The sequence below is a fragment of the Oncorhynchus masou genome, unplaced genomic scaffold (genome assembly GCF_036934945.1).
Source record: "Oncorhynchus masou masou isolate Uvic2021 unplaced genomic scaffold, UVic_Omas_1.1 unplaced_scaffold_2600, whole genome shotgun sequence".
Classification (NCBI taxonomy): Eukaryota; Metazoa; Chordata; class Actinopteri; order Salmoniformes; family Salmonidae; genus Oncorhynchus; species Oncorhynchus masou.
In genome coordinates this window covers 17,699-33,442 of record NW_027009040.1, presented here as the reverse complement: position 1 = coordinate 33,442, position 15,744 = coordinate 17,699, and positions in this window count along the sequence as shown.

Sequence of the window (15,744 nt, the reverse complement as noted above, 5' to 3'; positions counted from 1 at the left end):
CCTTCAATGGATTCTACCAGGTCCCAGTTTACCTAAACCCTTCAATGGATTCTACCAGGTCCCAGACAGTTTACCTAAACCCTTCAATGGATTCTACCAGGTCCCAGTTTACCGAAACCCTTCAATGGATTCTACCAGGTCCCAGTTTACCTAAACCCTTCAATGGATTCTACCAGGTCCCAGTTTACCTAAACCCTTCAATGGATTCTACCAGGTCCCAGTTCACCTAAACCCTTCAATGGATTCTACCAGGTCCCAGTTTACCTAAACCCTTCAATGGATTCTACCAGGTCCCAGTTTACCTAAACCCTTCAATGGATTCTACCAGGTCCCAGTTTACCTAAACCCTTCAATGGATTCTACCAGGTCCCAGACAGTTTACCTAAACCCTTCAATGGATTCTACCAGGTCCCAGTTCACCTAAACCCTTCAATGGATTCTACCAGGTCCCAGACAGTTTACTTAAACCCTTCAATGGATTCTACCAGGTCCCAGACAGTTTACCTAAACCCTTCAATGGATTCTACCAGGTCCCAGACAGTTTACCTAAACCCTTCAATGGATTCTACCAGGTCCCAGACAGTTTACCTAAACCCTTCAATGGATTCTACCAGGTCCCAGTTTACCTAAACCCTTCAATGGATTCTACCAGGTCCCAGACAGTTTACCTAAACCCTTCAATGGATTCTACCAGGTCCCAGTTCACCTAAACCCTTCAATGGATTCTACCAGGTCCCAGTTTACCTAAACCCTTCAATGGATTCTACCAGGTCCCAGTTTACCTAAACCCTTCAATGGATTCTACCAGGTCCCAGTTTACCTAAACCCTTCAATGGATTCTACCAGGTCCCAGACAGTTTACCTAAACCCTTCAATGGATTCTACCAGGTCCCAGTTCACCTAAACCCTTCAATGGATTCTACCAGGTCCCAGTTTACCTAAACCCTTCAATGGATTCTACCAGGTCCCAGTTTACCTAAACCCTTCAATGGATTCTACCAGGTCCCAGTTTACCTAAACCCTTCAATGGATTCTACCAGGTCCCAGTTCAACTAAACCCTTCAATGGATTCTACCAGGTCCCAGTTTACCTAAACCCTTCAATGGATTCTACCAGGTCCCAGTTTACCTAAACCCTTCAATGGATTCTACCAGGTCCCAGACAGTTTACCTAAACCCTTCAATGGATTCTACCAGGTCCCAGTTCACCTAAACCCTTCAATGGATTCTACCAGGTCCCAGACAGTTTACCTAAACCCTTCAATGGATTCTACCAGGTCCCAGTTTACCTAAACCCTTCAATGGATTCTACCAGGTCCCAGACAGTTTACTTAGACCCTTCAATGGATTCTACCAGGTCCCAGACAGTTTACCTAAACCCTTCAATGGATTCTACCAGGTCCCAGTTTACCTAAACCCTTCAATGGATTCTACCAGGTCCCAGTTTACCTAAACCCTTCAATGGATTCTACCAGGTCCCAGACAGTTTACCTAAACCCTTCAATGGATTCTACCAGGTCCCAGTTCACCTAAACCCTTCAATGGATTCTACCAGGTCCCAGTTTACCTAAACCCTTCAATGGATTCTACCAGGTCCCAGACAGTTTACCTAAACCCTTCAATGGATTCTACCAGGTCCCAGTTTACCTAAACCCTTCAATGGATTCTACCAGGTCCCAGTTTACCTAAACCCTTCAGTGGATTCTACCAGGTCCCAGTTTACCTAAACCCTTCAATGGATTCTACCAGGTCCCAGACAGTTTACCTAAACCCTTCAATGGATTCTACCAGGTCCCAGTTCACCTAAACCCTTCAATGGATTCTACCAGGTCCCAGACAGTTTACCTAAACCCTTCAATGGATTCTACCAGGTCCCAGTTTACCTAAACCCTTCAATGGATTCTACCAGGTCCCAGACAGTTTACTTAAATCCTTCAATGGATTCTACCAGGTCCCAGACAGTTTACCTAAACCCTTCAATGGATTCTACCAGGTCCCAGTTTACCTAAACCCTTCAATGGATTCTACCAGGTCCCAGTTTACCTAAACCCTTCAATGGATTCTACCAGGTCCCAGTTTACCTAAACCCTTCAATGGATTCTACCAGGTCCCAGTTTACCTAAACCCTTCAATGGATTCTACCAGGTCCCAGTTTACCTAAACCCTTCAATGGATTCTACCAGGTCCCAGACAGTTTACCTAAACCCTTCAATGGATTCTACCAGGTCCCAGACAGTTTACCTAAACCCTTCAATGGATTCTACCAGGTCCCAGTTCACCTAAACCCTTCAATGGATTCTACCAGGTCCCAGTTTACCTAAACCCTTCAATGGATTCTACCAGGTCCCAGTTTACCTAAACCCTTCAATGGATTCTACCAGGTCCCAGTTTACCTAAACCCTTCAATGGATTCTACCAGGTCCCAGTTTACCTAAACCCTTCAATGGATTCTACCAGGTCCCAGACAGTTTACCTAAACCCTTCAATGGATTCTACCAGGTCCCAGTTCACCTAAACCCTTCAATGGATTCTACCAGGTCCCAGTTTACCTAAACCCTTCAATGGATTCTACCAGGTCCCAGTTTACCTAAACCCTTCAATGGATTCTACCAGGTCCCAGTTCACCTAAACCCTTCAATGGATTCTACCAGGTCCCAGTTTACCTAAACCCTTCAATGGATTCTACCAGGTCCCAGACAGTTTACCTAAACCCTTCAATGGATTCTACCAGGTCCCAGACAGTTTACCTAAACCCTTCAATGGATTCTACCAGGTCCCAGTTCACCTAAACCCTTCAATGGATTCTACCAGGTCCCAGTTTACCTAAACCCTTCAATGGATTCTACCAGGTCCCAGACAGTTTACCTAAACCCTTCAATGGATTCTACCAGGTCCCAGTTTACCTAAACCCTTCAATGGATTCTACCAGGTCCCAGTTCACCTAAACCCTTCAATGGATTCTACCAGGTCCCAGTTTACCTAAACCCTTCAATGGATTCTACCAGGTCCCAGACGTCCATTAATACAGTGTATCTGTAGACACACCTCCATTAATACAGTGTATCTGTAGACACACCTCCATTAATACAGTGTATCTGTAGACACACCTCCATTAATACAGTGGATCTATAGACACACCTCCTCCACACCTCCATTAATACAGTGGATCTATAGACACACCTCCTCCACACCTCCATTAATACGGTGGATCTATAGGCACACCTCCTCCACACCTCCATTAATACAGTGTATCTGTAGACACACCTCCATTAATACAGTGGATCTATAGACACACCTCCTCCACACCTCCATTAATACAGTGTATCTGTAGACACACCTCCATTAATACAGTGGATCTATAGACACACCTCCTCCACACCTCCATTAATACAGTGCATCTGTAGACACACCTCCATTAATACAGTGGATCTGTAGACACACCTCCATTAATACAGTGTATCTGTAGACACACCTCCTCCACACCTCCATTAATACAGTGTATCTGTAGACACACCTCCTCCACACCTCCATTAATAGTGTATCTGTAAACACACCTCCTCCACACCTCCATTAATACAGTGCATCTGTAGACACACCTCCATTAATACAGTGTATCTGTAGACACACCTCCATTAATACAGTATATCTGTAGACACACCTCCTCCACACCTCCATTAATAGTGTATCTGTAGACACACCTCCTCCACATCTCCATTAATAGTGTATCTGTAGACACACCTCCTCCACACCTCCATTAATACAGTGGATCTATAGACACACCTCCTCCACACCTCCATTAATACAGTGTATCTGTAGACACACCTCCATTAATACAGTGTATCTGTAGACACACCTCCATTAATACAGTATATCTGTAGACACACCTCCTCCACACCTCCATTAATACAGTGCATCTGTAGACACACCTCCATTAATACAGTGTATCTGTAGACACACCTCCATTAATACAGTATATCTGTAGACACACCTCCTCCACACCTCCATTAATAGTGTATCTGTAGACACACCTCCTCCACACCTCCATTAATAGTGTATCTGTAGACACACCTCCTCCACACCTCCATTAATAGTGTATCTGTAGACACACCTCCTCCACACCTCCATTAATACAGTGGATCTATAGACACACCTCCTCCACACCTCCATTAATACAGTGTATCTGTAGACACACCTCCATTAATACAGTGTATCTGTAGACACACCTCCATTAATACAGTGGATCTATAGACACACCTCCTCCACACCTCCATTAATACAGTGCATCTGTAGACACACCTCCATTAATACAGTATATCTGTAGACACACCTCCTCCACACCTCCATTAATACAGTGTATCTGTAGACACACCTCCTCCACACCTCCATTAATACAGTGTATCTGTAGACACACCTCCTCCACACCTCCATTAATACAGTGTATCTGTAGACACACTTCCTCCACACCTCCATTAATAGTGTATCTGTAGACACACCTCCTCCACACCTCCATTAATAGTGTATCTGTAGACACACCTCCTCCACACCTCCATTAATAGTGTATCTGTAGACACACCTCCTCCACACCTCCATTAATAGTGTATCTGTAGACACACCTCCTCCACACCTCCATTAATAGTGTATCTGTAGACACACCTCCTCCTCACCTCCATTAATACAGTGGATCTATAGACACACCTCCTCCACACCTCCATTAATAGTGTAGCTAGCCAACTTTAGCCAGTTATCTTGGGTGGGTGACTGCTGGTGTGAGGTCAGGATAATCCCTCCTCCACACCTCCATTAATAGTGTATCTGTAGACACACCTCTTCCACACCTCCATTAATAGTGTATCTGTAGACACACCTCCTCCACACCTCCATTAATAGTGTAGCTAGCCAACTTTAGCCAGTTATCTTGGGTGGGTGACTGCTGGTGTGAGGTCAGGATCAACCCTCCTCCTCGGCCAGAGCGTCCAGTGTGAACGCTCTGAACGCTCTGAGAGCGAAACGCCCAGAGGACACTCTGGTGCTACCAACCTCCAAAACACACATTTTCTTCTTGTGGGAAGAGAGCTGATGACGTCACCTACTGTATGCTCTTTCCGGAGCCCGATTGGGTCCAGACTGAGGAGGAAACCTGCGCACATCCCTGACCACCACCTGAAGTGGTCAAGACAGATCTGAACAGGAAGAACACTTGTGTGCGTGCAGAACCCGTCTTTTCAATGTGATCTTCTATTCTGGTCGCAGAAGTCCCGTGTCAGTGTAGACACAACCTTATTTCCTGTCCAGTTACAACACAGGAAGTCCCCTCGGCTGGTAGTCTAACTCATTAAGGACCTTCATTGATCAAATCAAGTGAAGAGAGAAAACCCACCGACACACAAGGCCCTCAAGGCCTGGAGTTTGACACGTGGTGTCCAGGGTCTTCTGCACGTGTGACGAACAGAAATACATCCAGGGCCCAGAGTCTGTTAGCAGGAAGTGTTTATTGGTGAGGTCACTGAAAGCTACAGGAGCTTCCATTACCTTGGAGGGGTTCGGATGACAAGCAGAGATGATACACACAGACAGCTCTAGAAAGCGGCAGATCGGATAAAGGAACCAAAATGTCTGTGTTTCATTGTTGGCCGTCTGCGGTCCATATCCTTACTCTGATACTGGACTATAACGGTATCTCAGATCTCTCTTCAGTTCATCCCTGGGTAGATGATGCAACTCCTCAGCCTTGTTGCTACAGTAGTCAATCTGAAACATATCGTCAACGTATAAGGCTGGGATTCCCTTTAAACCCTATAAACATGTCAGATCTCTGGCTGGGATTCCCTTTAAACCCTATAAACATGTCAGATCTCTGGCTGGGATTCCCTTTTAAACCCTATAAACATGTCAGATCTCTGGCTGGGATTCCCTTTTAAACCCTATAAACATGTCAGATCTCTGGCTGGGATTCCCTTTTAAACCCTATAAACATGTCAGATCTCTGGCTGGGATTCCCTTTAAACCCTATAAACATGTCAGATCTCTGGCTGGGATTCCCTTTAAACCCTATAAACATGTCATATCTCTGGCTGGGATTCCCTTTTAAACCCTATAAACATGTCATATCTCTGGCTGGGATTCCCTTTTAAACCCTATAAACATGTCAGATCTCTGGCTGGGATTCCCTTTTAAACCCTATAAACATGTCAGATCTCTGGCTGGGATTCCCTTTTAAACCCTATAAACATGTCAGATCTCTGGCTGGGATTCCCTTTTAAACCCTATAAACATGTCAGATCTCTGGCTGGGATTCCCTTTTAAACCCTATAAACATGTCAGATCTCTGGCTGGGATTCCCTTTTAAACCCTATAAACATGTCAGATCTCTGGCTGGGATTCCCTTTTAAACCCTATAAACATGTCAGATCTCTCTATAAGGCTGGGATTCCCTTTTAAACCCTATAAACATGTCAGATCTCTGGCTGGGATTCCCTTTTAAACCCTATAAACATGTCAGATCTCTCTATAAGGCTGGGATTCCCTTTTAAACCCTATAAACATGTCAGATCTGGGATTCCCTTTCTATAAACATGGCTGGGATTCCCTTTTAAACCCTATAAACATGTCAGATCTCTGGCTGGGATTCCCTTTAAACCCTATAAACATGTCAGATCTCTGGCTGGGATTCCCTTTAAACCCTATAAACATGTCAGATCTCTGGCTGGGATTCCCTTTTAAACCCTATAAACATGTCATATCTCTGGCTGGGATTCCCTTTTAAACCCTATAAACATGTCAGATCTCTGGCTGGGATTCCCTTTAAACCCTATAAACATGTCAGATCTCTGGCTGGGATTCCCTTTTAAACCCTATAAACATGTCAGATCTCTGGCTGGGATTCCCTTTTAAACCCTATAAACATGTCAGATCTCTGGCTGGGATTCCCTTTAAACCCTATAAACATGTCAGATCTCTCTATAAGGCTGGGATTCCCTTTTAAACCCTATAAACATGTCAGATCTCTGGCTGGGATTCCCTTTTAAACCCTATAAACATGTCAGATCTCTGGCTGGGATTCCTTTTAAACCCTATAAACATGTCAGATCTCTGGCTGGGATTCCCTTTTAAACCCTATAAACATGTCAGATCTCTGGCTGGGATTCCCTTTAAACCCTATAAACATGTCAGATCTCTGGTTGGGATTCCCTTTTAAACCCTATAAACATGTCAGATCTCTCTATAAGGCTGGGATTCCCTTTTAAACATGTCAGATTTCTGGCTGGGATTCCCTTTTAAACCCTATAAACATGTCAGATCTCTGGCTGGGATTCCCTTTAAACCCTATAAACATGTCAGATCTCTGGCTGGGATTCCCTTTTAAACCCTATAAACATGTCAGATCTCTCTATAAGGCTGGGATTCCCTTTTAAACCCTATAAACATGTCAGATTTCTGGCTGGGATTCCCTTTTAAACCCTATAAACATGTCAGATCTCTCTATAAGGCTGGGATTCCCTTTAAACCCTATAAACATGTCAGATCTCTGGCTGGGATTCCCTTTTAAACCCTATAAACATGTCAGATCTCTGGCTGGGATTCCCTTTTAAACCCTATAAACATGTCAGATCTCTGGCTGGGATTCCCTTTTAAACCCTATAAACATGTCAGATCTCTGGCTGGGATTCCCTTTAAACCCTATAAACATGTCAGATCTCTGGCTGGGATTCCCTTTTAAACCCTATAAACATGTCAGATCTCTGGCTGGGATTCCCTTTTAAACCCTATAAACATGTCAGATCTCTGGCTGGGATTCCCTTTTAAACCCTATAAACATGTCAGATCTCTGGCTGGGATTCCCTTTAAAACCCTATAAACATGTCAGATCTCTGGCTGGGATTCCCTTTAAACCCTATAAACATGTCAGATCTCTGGCTGGGATTCCCTTTAAAACCCTATAAACATGTCAGATCTCTGGCTGGGATTCCCTTTTAAACCCTATAAACATGTCAGATCTCTGGCTGGGATTCAAAACCATCGGCCCTTTAAACCCTTTAACATGGCAGCAGCCAATTTTAAATGGAATTAAACATGCATTTTGTTAGCTTATTGTATCTCAAACAAGCCATTTAATAAAAATTACCATGTGGTTTACATTATGTTTGTCCCATATATTTGTTTTAAACAACCAGAAAGTGAACATTATCCAAACCCAACGTCATTCACCACTCAGTGTTAATTGTGTGTTTAAAATGTGAAATGACAAGGTTGTAAAATGCTGTTGACCTCTAAAACATCATTTAAGAGCATTTAATTTCTAACGTTGTATTACAATTTGAAACATCTGTTTTAGCAGGTCGGTGTGTCATGTCTTGTTATGTCTGTTCCTGTCCTTTCTCTTCACTCTGTCTCTCTCTGCTGGTCTTTTTAGGTTACCTTCTCTGTCTCTCATTCTTCAGCTGTTCTACATCTCCCCTAACTAGCTCATTCACTCTTTCCCACCTGTTCTCTCTTCCCCCTCTGATTAGGTCTCTATTTCTCTCTCTGTTCCTGCTACTTTCAGTGTCTGATTCTTGTTTGTGTTTTTGATGCCAGAAGCAAGCTGTCGTCCCGTTTGCTTCCACCTTGTCCTATCCTGTCGGAGTCCGCCTGGCAGGTGCATCCTGCATTATACTAACGTTCTTTTTGTTCCATTGACTACGTTGGAAGAGGATTTATGCCATTCCTGTTTTTCATTAAAGAACTCTGTTTTCTGTTAAAACCGCTTTTGGGTCTTCACTCAAGTACATAACAGAAGAATCAGACCAAGAATGGACCCAGCGGCTCCGGACCCTTTTCACTCCGCCGTCGAGATCCAGGGAGCGATGCTAGGCAGACACGAGGAGGAATTGTCTGCTGCTCGACATGCCGTTGAAACCCTGGCCGTCCAAGTCTCCGACCTCACAAGACAGGTTCACCAACTCCACCTCGATCCACCGCCCACTTCCAGGGTTTCCGAGTCTCCGGAGCCCAGGATCAACAACCCGCCGTGTTACTCTGGGGAGCCCACTGAGTGCCGCTCATTCCTCACTCAGTGTGATGTGGTGTTCTCTCTCCAGCCCAACACTTACTCCAGGAGCGCAGCCCGCATCGCCTACGTCATTTCTCTCCTTAACGGACGGGCGCGTGAGTGGGGCACGGCAATCTGGGAGGCGAGGGCTGAGTGTATTAACCAGTATCAGGACTTTAAGGAGGAGATGATACGGGTTTTTGACCGTTCTGTTTTTGGGGAGGAGGCTTCCAGGGCCCTGTCTTCCCTATGTCAGGGGAATCGATCCATAACGGATTATTCTATTGAGTTTCGCACTCTCGCTGCCTCTAGTGACTGGAACGAGCCGGCTTTGCTCACTCGTTTTCTGGAGGGTCTCCTCGTCGAGGTTAAGGATGAGATCCTCTCCCGGGAGGTTCCTTCCAGTCTGGACTCCTTAATAGCTCTCGCTATTCGCATAGAGCGACGGTTTGATCTTCGTCGCCGAGCTCGTGGAAAGGAGCTCGCGTTCTCCGTTGCTCCCCTCTCCACATCACTGCCACCTGCCGCATCACTGCCACCCTCCTCCGCCGGCTCGGATGCTGAGCCTATGCAGCTGGGGGGTATCTGCATCTCGGCCAAGGAGAGGGAACGGAGAATCACCAATCGCCTCTGTCTCTACTGCGGCTCCGCTGGTCATTTTGTCACCTCATGTCCAGTAAAAGCCAGAGCTCATCAGTAAGAGGAGGGCTACTGGTGAGCGCAACTACTCAGGCCTCTCCTTCTGGATCACGCACTACCTTTCCGGTCCATCTCCGCTGGCCCGGTTCATCTGCTTCCTGCAGTGCCTTGATAGACTCTGGGGCGGAGGGCTGTTTCTATCGTCGTTTCATCCGTAATTTCGGTCAGGTGGCAGCTCCCCTCACAGCTCTTACTTCTGTTAAGACGTGCTTTAAGTGGTCCGTTTCCGCCCAGGGAGCTTTTGATCTTCTTAAGAATCGTTTTACATCCGCTCCTATTCTTGTTACACCTGACATCTCTAGACAGTTTGTTGTTGAGGTTGACGCGTCAGAGGTGGGCGTGGGAGCCATTCTTTCTCAGCGCTCTCTCTGACGGCAAGGTCCATCCTTGCGCGTTTTTCTCTCATCGCTTATCGCCGTCAGAACGTAACTATGATGTTGGTAATCGCGAACTGCTCGCCATCCGCTTAGCCCTAGGCGAATGGCGACAGTGGTTGGAGGGGGCGACCGTTCCTTTTGTCGTTTGGACTGACCATAGGAACCTTGAGTACATCCGTTCAGCCAAACGACTTAATGCGCGTCAGGCTCGTTGGGCTCTGTTTTTCGCTCGTTTCGAGTTTGTTATTTCTTATCGTCCGGGCTCAAAAAACACCAAGCCTGATGCTTTATCTCGTCTCTTCAGTTCTTCTGAGGTCTCCACCGACCCCGAGGGGATTCTCCCTGACGGGCGTGTTGTCGGGTTGACTGTCTGGGGAATTGAGAGGCAGGTAAAGCAAGCACTCGCTCACACTCCGTCGCCGCGAGCTTGTCCTAGGAACCTTCTGTTCGTTCCCGTTCCTACTCGTCCGGCCGTTCTTCAGTGGGCCCACTCTGCCAAGTTAGCCGGCCACCCCGGCGTTCGGGGTACGCTCGCTTCCATTCGCCAGCGTTTCTGGTGGCCCACTCGGGAACGTGACGCGCGTCGATTTGTCGCCGCTTGTTCGGTCTGCGCGCAGACTAAATCTGGGAACTCTCCTCCTGCCGGCCGTCTCAGACCGCTTCCCATTCCCTCTCGACCGTGGTCTCACATCGCTTTAGATTTTATCACCGGACTGCCTTCATCAGCGGGGAAGACAGTTATTCTTACGGTTGTCGATAGATTCTCTAAGGCGGCTCATTTCATTCCTCTCGATAAACTCCCTTCTGCTAAGGAGACGGCTCAGATCATTATCGAGAATGTTTTCCGAATTCATGGCCTTCCGTCTGACGTCGTTTCCGACAGAGGCCCGCAGTTCACGTCTCAATTTTGGAGGGAGTTTTGCCGTTTGATTGGGGCTTCCGTCAGTCTCTCGTCCGGCTTTCATCCCCAGTCTAACGGTCAAGCCGAACGGGCCAATCAGACTGTTGGTCGCATTTTACGCAGTCTTTCTTTTCGTAACCCTGCGTCTTGGTCAGAACAGCTCCCTGGGCAGAGTACGCCCACAACTCGCTTCCCTCGTCTGCTACCGGTCTATCCCCTTTTCAGAGTAGCCTCGGGTACCAGCCTCCGCTGTTCTCATCTCAGCTCGCCGAGTCCTGCGTCCCCTCCGCTCAGGCTTTTGTCCAGCGTTGCGAGCGCACCTGGAAGGGGGGTCAGGTCGGCACTTTGCCGTAATAGGGCGCAGACTGTGAGGGCCGCTAATAAGCGTAGGACCAAGAGTCCTAGATATTGTTGCGGTCAGAGAGTATGGCTCTCCACTCAGAACCTTCCCCTTAAGACAGCTTCTCGCAAGTTGGCCCCGCGGTTCATTGGTCCGTTCCGTATTTCTCAGGTCATTAATCCTGTCGCAGTGCGACTTCTTCTCCGCGCTATCTTCGTCGCGTTCACCCGGTCTTCCATGTCTCCTGTGTTAAGCCCGTTCTTCGCGCCCCCGCTCGTCCCTCCCCCCATCCTTGTCGAGGGCGCACCCATCTACAGGGTTCGTAAGATTTTGGACATGCGCCCTCGGGGTCGTGGTCATCAGTACCTAGTGGATTGGGAGGGGTACGGTCCTGAGGAGAGGAGTTGGGTTCCCTCTCGGGACGTGCTGGACCGTTCGCTGATCGATGATTTCCTCCGTTGCCGCCAGGTTTCCTCCTCGAGTGCGCCAGGAGGCGCTCGGTGAGTGGGGGGGTACTGTCATGTCTTGTTATGTCTGTTCCTGTCCTTTCTCTTCACTCTGTCTCTCTCTGCTGGTCATTTTAGGTTACCTTCTCTGTCTCTCATTCTTCAGCTGTTCTACATCTCCCCTAACTAGCTCATTCACTCTTTCCCACCTGTTCTCTCTTCCCCCTCTGATTAGGTCTCTATTTCTCTCTCTGTTCCTGCTACTTTCAGTGTCTGATTCTTGTTTGTGTTTTTGATGCCAGAAGCAAGCTGTCGTCCCGTTTGCTTCCACCTTGTCCTATCCTGTCGGAGTCCGCCTGGCAGGTGCATCCTGCATTATACTAACGTTCTTTTTGTTCCATTGACTACGTTGGAAGAGGATTTATGCCATTCCTGTTTTTCATTAAAGAACTCTGTTTTCTGTTAAAACCGCTTTTGGGTCTTCACTCAAGTACATAACACGGTGAGTTGCCCATTAACGGAATGAAATCAAAGCTAGTGATGACGGACAATAGAGACATATTGAGTTGCCAATTAAAGGAATGAAATCAAAGCTAGTGATGACGGACAACAGAAACATATTGAGTTGCCCATTAAAGGAATGAAATCAAAGCTAGTGATGACGGACAACCGAAACATATTGAGTTGCCCATTAAAGGAATGAAATCAAAGCTAGTGATGACGGACAACAGAAACATATTGAGTTGCCCATTAAAGGAATGAAATCAAAGCTAGTGATGACGGACAACAGAAACATATTGAGTTGCCCATTAAGGAATGAAATCAAAGCTAGTGATGACGGACAACAGAAACATATTGAGTTGCCCATTAAAGGAATGAAATCAAAGCTAGTGATGACGGACAACAGAAACATATTGAGTTGCCCATTAAAGGAATGAAATCAAAGCTAGTGATGACGGACAACAGAAACATATTGAGTTGCCCATTAAAGGAATGAAATCAAAGCTAGTGATGACGGACAACAGAAACATATTGAGTTGCCCATTAAAGGAATGAAATCAAAGCTAGTGATGACGGACAACAGAAACATATTGAGTTGCCCATTAAAGGAATGAAATCAAAGCTAGTGATGACGGACAACAGAAACAAATGTATAATATTTTGTTAATATATAGATATCAGTCCTGATTTAATTAGGCCTATCTTCAGCAGACAATGTAAATGAATGGATCATTGTTTTAGATGATTTGAAAAGTCTATGCAAATCCAACACTAAATCAGTTTACTCTAATTGGTCAAGTCAACCAACGGGGTTGAGATTTTGTGATGCATTCTCTATCAACGTTTAAGTCATGTAGTCAAAAATGATTCATTTACAGCCTATATTGAGGCTAAATACACATATTTTGCAGAACCCATTTTGTGATATTGTTTCTCTTGGTGTGCAGTTAAAGGGTTGAAGGCGTTGTTCAGGGGATTGTGGAGACCACATTCACAGTCGGTTCAATTTAAAATGTGCCCCTTTAAAAGCAGCAATGCCTATAAACCGGAATCGGATTGAATCCCGGCCAGAGTCAACGTATAGCAGAAGACGGCCATTAGCAACACTTTGTTTCCTTCAAACACTCGACACAGCTGGGTGAACTCACTGCCCATCAACAGAACAGTGTCTATATATACACTGAGCTGAGTGAACTCACTGCCCATCAACAGAACAGTGTCTATATATACACTGAGCTGGGTGAACTCACTGCCAATCAACAGAACAGTGTCTATATATACACTGAGCTGAGTGAACTCACTATCCACCAACAGAACAGTGTCTATATATACACTGACCTGAGAGGAGCTGAGTGAACTCACTATCCATCAACAGAACAGTGTCTATATATACACTGAGCTGAGAGGAGCTGAGTGAACTCACTACCCATCAACAGAACAGTGTCTATATATACACTGAGCTGGGTGAACTCACTGCCCATCAACAGAACAGTGTCTATATATACACTGAGCTGAGAGGAGCTGGGTGAACTCACTGCCCATCAACAGAACAGTGTCTATATATACACTGAGCTGGGTGAACTCACTGCCCATCAACAGAACAGTGTCTATATATACACTGAGCTGAGAGGAGCTGGGTGAACTCACTGCCCATCAACAGAACAGTGTCTATATATATACTGAGCTGAGAGGAGTTGGGTGAACTCACTACTCGTCAACAGAACAGTGTCTATATACACATTGAGCTGAGAGGAGCTGAGTGAACTCACTACCCATCAACAGAACAGTGTCTATATATACACTGAGCTGAGAGGAGCTGGGTGAACTCACTGCCCATCAACAGAACAGTGTCTATATATACACTGAGCTGAGAGGAGCTGAGTGAACTCACTGCCCATCAACAGAACAGTGTCTATATATACACTGAGCTGAGAGGAGCTGAGTGAACTCCCTGCCCATCAACAGAACAGTGTTTATATATACACTGAGCTGAGTGAACTCACTACCCATCAACAGAACAGTGTCTATATATACACTGAGCTGAGTGAACTCCCTACCCATCAACAGAACAGTGTCTATATATACACTGAGCTGAGTGAACTCCCTGCCCATCAACAGAACAGTGTCTATATATACACCGAGCTGAGTGAACTCCCTACCCATCAACAGAACAGTGTCTATATAAACACTGAGCTGGGTGAACTCACTGCCCATCAACAGAACAGTGTCTATATATACACTGAGCTGAGTGAACTCACTACCCATCAACAGAACAGTGTCTATATATACACTGAGCTGAGTGAACTCACTACCAATCAACAGAACAGTGTCTATATATACACCGAGCTGAGAGGAGCTGAGTGAACTCACTACCCATCAACAGAACAGTGTCTATATATACACCGAGCTGAGAGGAGCTGAGTGAACTCCCTACCCATCAACAGAACAGTGTCTATATATACACTGAGCTGAGAGGAGCTGAGTGAACTCACTACCCATCAACAGAACAGTGTCTATATATACACTGAGCTGAGAGGAGCTGGGTGAACTCACTGCCCATCAACAGAACAGTGTCTATATATACACTGAGCTGAGTGAACTCACTGCCCATCAACAGAACAGTGTCTATATATACACTGAGCTGAGTGAACTCACTGCCCATCAACAGAACAGTGTCTATATATACACTGAGCTGAGTGAACTCACTGCCCATCAACAGAACAGTGTCTATATATACACTGAGCTGAGAGGAGCTGGGTGAACTCACTACTCGTCAACAGAACAGTGTCTATATATACACTGAGCTGAGAGGAGCTGAGTGAACTCACTACCCATCAACAGAACAGTGTCTATATATACACTGAGCTGAGTGAACTCACTACCCATCAACAGAACAGTGCCTATATATACACTGACCTGAGTGAACTCACTACCAATCAACAGAACAGTGTCTATATATACACTGAGCTGAGTGAACTCACTACCCATCAACAGAACAGTGTCTATATATACACTGAGCTGAGAGGAGCTGAGTGAACTCACTGCCCATCAACAGAACAGTGTCTATATATACACTGAGCTGAGTGAACTCACTACCAATCAACAGAACAGTGTCTATATATACACTGAGCTGAGAGGAGCTGAGTGAACTCACTACCAATCAACAGAACAGTGTCTATATATACACTGAACTGAGTGAACTCCCTGCTGTGGTTGGTTACTATGGTTACTGACCTAGCCCAACAGGGTCAAACTCCCAAAGAAAACAAAGTGCTGTTGAGTTTCACTGCTCAGTAAAACTGCTGAACAAATGTTTACAACGCATCTCAAAAAAAAAGTCAAGGCATTTTATACGTTAGAGTCTTAAATATTTACCTTCAACATTATCTACAAAAGCACATCATGACAGTTTGTACACAGTGACTGATGATTGCAATGTCAGTGACAGCTGAA